This window comes from Phyllostomus hastatus, unplaced genomic scaffold, assembly GCF_019186645.2.
Source record: "Phyllostomus hastatus isolate PE091 unplaced genomic scaffold, TTU_PhHast_1.1 phas_contig_16, whole genome shotgun sequence".
Lineage (NCBI taxonomy): Eukaryota > Metazoa > Chordata > Mammalia > Chiroptera > Phyllostomidae > Phyllostomus > Phyllostomus hastatus.
The window spans coordinates 24,526,405-24,531,553 of NW_025333643.1; the positions used below are offsets into that span (position 1 = coordinate 24,526,405).

Consider the following 5,149-nt stretch of genomic DNA (forward strand, 5'->3'; position numbering starts at 1 on the left):
CGGATAAGTCTGATACCATCCTGACACCATACCTAGTAATTACAATATTATTGACTATATTCCCCATGCTGTCTTTTACATCCCATGTCTATTTTGTAACTACTAATATGTACTCTTTAATCTTTTTGTCTTTTTTCACCCAGTTCCAAAACCCCCTCTCCTCTGGCAACCATCAGTCCATCCCCTATGATTCTCTGTTTTGTTTGTTTATTTTGTTTTTTAGATTCTACATAGAACATAAATTATATTTGTCTTTCTCTGTCTGATTTATTTCAGTTAGCACAATAGTCTCCAGGTTCATCAATGCTATCACAAGTGGAAATATTTCCTTACTTTTATGGATGAATAATATTCCATTGTATATATGCACCACATTTTCTTTAGCCAATTGTGTGTTGGTGGACACTTAGATTACTTCCATATCAGGACTATTGTAAATAATGCTGCAATGAACATGGAGGTGCATAGCTCTTTTCTAATTAATATTTGGGCTTTCTTCTGATAAATGCCCAGGAGTAGAATTGCTTATCAAAAGATAGTTTTATTTTTAATTTTTTGAGAACCCTCCATGTTGTTTTTTCCAGAGTTCTATATCAATTTACAATCCCACCAACAGAGCACAAGAGTTTTCCTTTCTCAACATTCTCATCAACACTTGTTTCTGTCAAGGTGATATCTCATTGTAGTCTTAATATGAATGTCTGTGATGAATAGTGATGTTGAACATCTTTTCATATGTCTATTGGCCATTAGTATGTTCTCTTGGGAGGAGTGTCTGTTCATCTCCTCTGCCAATTTTTAAATTGGATTGCTTTTTGGCCTTAAGTCATATGTGTTCCTTATATATTTTGGATTTTACCCCTTATCAGATGTATCATTGGTGAATATCTTCACCCATTCAGTAGGTTTTATTTTTATTTTGTTGATGGTATTTTTTATTTTAATGTAATCCAATTTGTTTATTTTTTCTTTTGTTTCCCTTGCCTGGAGAGACATTTCAAAAATCTACATATAGTGCTAAGAGCAATGTCAGAGAGTTTACTGCCTATGTTTTTTTCTAGGAGTTTTATAGTTTGGGGTCTTACATTGAAGTCTTTGATCCATTTTTAGTTTATTTTTTATATAGTGTAATAAAGTGATCTAGTTTCACTTTTGCATGTGTCTGTCCAGTATTCCCAACCTTGTTCCTTGAGCAGACTGTTCTTACCTTTTGCAGATTCTTGCTCACTTTGTCACAGATTAATTGACCATATGGATGTGGGTTTATTTCTAGATTCTCTATTGTGTTTCACTGGTCTATGTGTCTGTTTTTATACCAGTGTCATGTTGTTTTGATAACTATAGCCCTGTAGTATAGTTTGGTATCAGATAGCACTATACCTGCAACCTTGTTCTTATTTTTTAAGATTGCCATGGCTATTCTGGATCATTGGTGGTTCTGTGTAAATTTCAGGATTATTTGTTTTGTGAACATTGCCATTGGTATTTTTTTAGGTGATGCATTTAATCTGTAGTTTGCTTTGTGTATTATGGGCATTGGAACAATGTTAATTCTTCCTATCCATGAGCGTGGTGTGTGCTTCCACTTATTTGCATCTTCTTTAATATTTTCCAATGTCTTATAGGTTTCCATTTTTTTTTACTTATTTTTATTGTTGTTCAAGCACAGTTGTCTCCATTTCTCCCCTACCCCAGACATACCCACCTTTCTACCCTGATCCCACCCAACCCTTGGTTTTGTCCATGTGTCCTTTATAGTAGTTCCTGAAAATCCTTCTCCCCCCGTCCCCCCATTTTCCCCTCTGATCTTCCCTCTGGTTACTGTCAGTTTGTTCTTAATTTCAATGTCTCTGATTATATTTTGCTTGCTTGTTTGTTTTATTGATTAGATTCCATTACAGGTGAGATCATATGGTATTCCACCACCTGGCTTATTTCACTTAGCATAATGCTCTCCAATTCCATCCATGTTGTTTCAAAGGGTAGGAGCCCCTTCTTTCTTTCTGCAGCGTAGTATTCCCTCATGTAACAATGTCTTGTAGTTTTCTAAGTACAAGTCTTTTACTTCTTTAGCTAAATTTATTCCTAGGCATTTTATTCTTTTTCATAATATTGTAATTTCACTTTCCAATAGTTTGTTGTTAGTGTATAACAGTACAACTTATATCTGAATAAGAATTTTGTATTTTTACTGAATTCATTTAATCTGATCTTTTTTTGGTTGAATCTTTAGAGTTATCTATATATGTTAACTGCAGATAGTGACAGTTTTTCTTCTTTCTTTCTAATTTGGATGCCTTTTATTAATTTTTCTTTTTCTCTTCCTTTTGTCTGATTGCTGCAGCTAGGACTTCCAATATTATGTTGGTTAAAGAGGTGAAAGTGCACATACTTGTCTGTCCCTGAGCAAAAGAAAAAAGTTTCAGTTTTTCACCATTGAGTATGATCTTAACTATGTGCTTGTTGTAAATGATCTCTATATGTTGACGTATACTCCACCTACACACATTTTGCTCAGAATTTTTATTGTAAATGAATGTTAGATGTTGTCAAATGCTTTTACTGCATCTATTGATATGATCATATGATGTCTATGCTTCATTTTGTTTATGTGATGTAGCAGTCTAATTTCTTTGTTGATATTGTAGCCCAGGGAAAAAATCCTACTTGATCATTTTGCATGATCTTTTTAATGTTTTCCTGAATTAGATTTGTTAATATTTTATTGAGAATTTTTGCATCTCTTGATCATCAGGGATATTGGCCAATAATTTTTTTAGTGTATTTGTTTGGTTTTAGTATCAGGACTGAGTTCATAAACTTCATAAGTTCATGATTCAAACTTCATAAAATGAATAGGAGAGTCTTCCCTTCTCCTCAATTTTTTTGGGACAGTTTGAGAAAGATACATATTAATTCTTCTTTGAATGTTTGGAAAAGTTCACCTGTGAAACCATCTGGTACAAGACATTTGTTTGTTGGGAGTTGTTTTTTAATTATTGACTCAATTTAATTAGTAGTTATCAGTATGTTCGGATTTGCTAATTCTTCTTGATTCAGTCTTGGAAGATTGTATGCTTCTAGAAATGTATTCTTTTCCTCCAGATTGTTAAATTTGTTGGCATATAATTATCTACAGTATTTTCTCATAATTCTTTGCATTTCTATGGTGTCAGTTGTCACTTTCCTCTTTCATTTCCGATTTTACTTATTTGAATCCTGTCTCTTTTTTTCTTCATTCTGCCTAACGTTTTATCAGTTTTGATTACCAGTTTATTTATTTATTTATTCCTCACCTGAGGGGATGTTTATTGATTTTAGAGAGAGAGGAAGGGAGAAACATAGAGAGAGAAACATCAAAGTCAGAGAGAAACATTGGTTGTTTGCTTCCTGCAGATGCCCCTACTAGGGATCAAACTCCCAATGTACGCATGTATCCTAACCAGGGATTGAGCCCACAACCTTTTGGTATATTGGACATTACTCCAACTAACTGAGCCACCCAGCCAGAGTAATTTTGGTTACCTTTTTAAAAGAACTAGCTCTTGGTTTTATTGTTCTTTTCTATTGATTTCTTTAACTCTATTTTGTTTATTTTCACTCTGATTTTTATTATTTCCATCCTTCTATTTGCTTTGCACTTTGTTCTTCTTTCTTTAGTTCTTGTAAGTATAAGGTCAGATTGTTTATTTGAGATGTTTCTTGTTTCTTGGGGTAGGCCTGAATTGCTGTAAATATCTCCCCTTAGAAAAGTTTGAATCATTGTGTATTCATTTTCATTTTTCTTAGGGTATATTTTAACTTCTCCCTTGGTTTCATTGTAAACCTATTCATTGTTTAATACCATGTTATTTAGCTTCCATATGTTTATGGGTTTTTTCCATTTTCTTCTTGTAATTGATTTCTAGTTTTCTACCACTAAGATTTGGTAAGTTGCTTGGTATGATTTCAATCTTCTTAAATTTATGAGATTTGTTTTGTGTCCTAACATGTTGCCTATCCTAGAAAATGTTCTTTGCATACCCGAAATGAATGTATATTCTTCTGCTTGTGGGTAAAATCCTAATAATATCAATGAATTCCATCTGGTCTAATGTCTCTTTTAAGGCCACTGTTTCCTTATTGATTTTCTGTCTGAATAATCTATTAAATACTGTCAATGAGGTGTTAAAATCCTCTACTATGATTGTGTCACTGTTGATCTCTCCCTTTATGTCTGTTAATATTTGCTTTATATATTCAGGTACACATTGGGTGTGCATATGTTTACAAGACTTATATCTTCCTGCTGGATTAATTCCTTATCATTATGTAGTGTCCTCCTTTGTCTCTTACTTTTTTTTAATGGAACACTTCACAGATTTGCATGTCATCCTTGTGCATGGGCCATGCTAATCTTCTCTGTATTATTCCAACTTTAGTATATGTGCTGCCTAAGCAAGCACTCTTACTTTGTTTTAAATACTATTTTGTCTGATATAAGTATTGCTACTCTACTTTTTTGTTTGTTTGTTTCTACTTGCATGAAATATCTGTTCCATCCCTTGACCCTCAGTTTGTGTGTCTTTCAATCTAAACTGAATTTCCGATAGGCAGCATATGTCCAAGTCTTAGTTTTTCAACCATTCAATCTGTCTTTTGACTGGAGCACTTAGTCTATTTTCATTTAAAGTAATTATTGGTAGTTAAGTAGTTATTACCATTTTGTTCTTTCTTTTCTGATTGTTTTTGTAGTTCTCTGTTCCTTTCTTATTGCTCTCTTTTTATTCTTCTTGCTCTTTTCTCTTGTATGTTGATAACTTCCTATAGTGTTGGGTATGAATTGGTTTCCCTTTATTTCTTGTATATCTCTTATAAATTTTTGATTTGTGGTTACCATGTGCTTCATATAAATATGAGCAATTTTATAGCAGTCTATTGTAAGATTATTATCATTTAAGTTAAAATACATTTTAAAATCACTATCATTTTTACTTATCCCCTCTACATTTATAATTTTTCATTATTTTATGTGTGTGTGTTTTTGTGCATCCATTAATTTATTGTTGCAATTATGCATGATCTTTTTTATCTTGTGACCCTTCTACTTGCATTTTAATAGGCTGATACACTGCTTCTACTAAGTGTTTGTCTTTGTCACTAAGAACTT

General features: G+C 32.7%; 1 non-coding gene across 1 annotated transcript; it reads right to left on the reverse strand.

Moving 5' to 3' along the window:
* Window positions 1-4,338: 4,338 nt before the first annotated feature.
* On the reverse strand, window positions 4,339-4,445 carry LOC123814614. The gene has a single exon (XR_006784951.1). It is a non-coding gene; the product is annotated as a U6 spliceosomal RNA (small nuclear RNA).
* Between the last annotated feature and the right edge of the window lie 704 nt (window positions 4,446-5,149).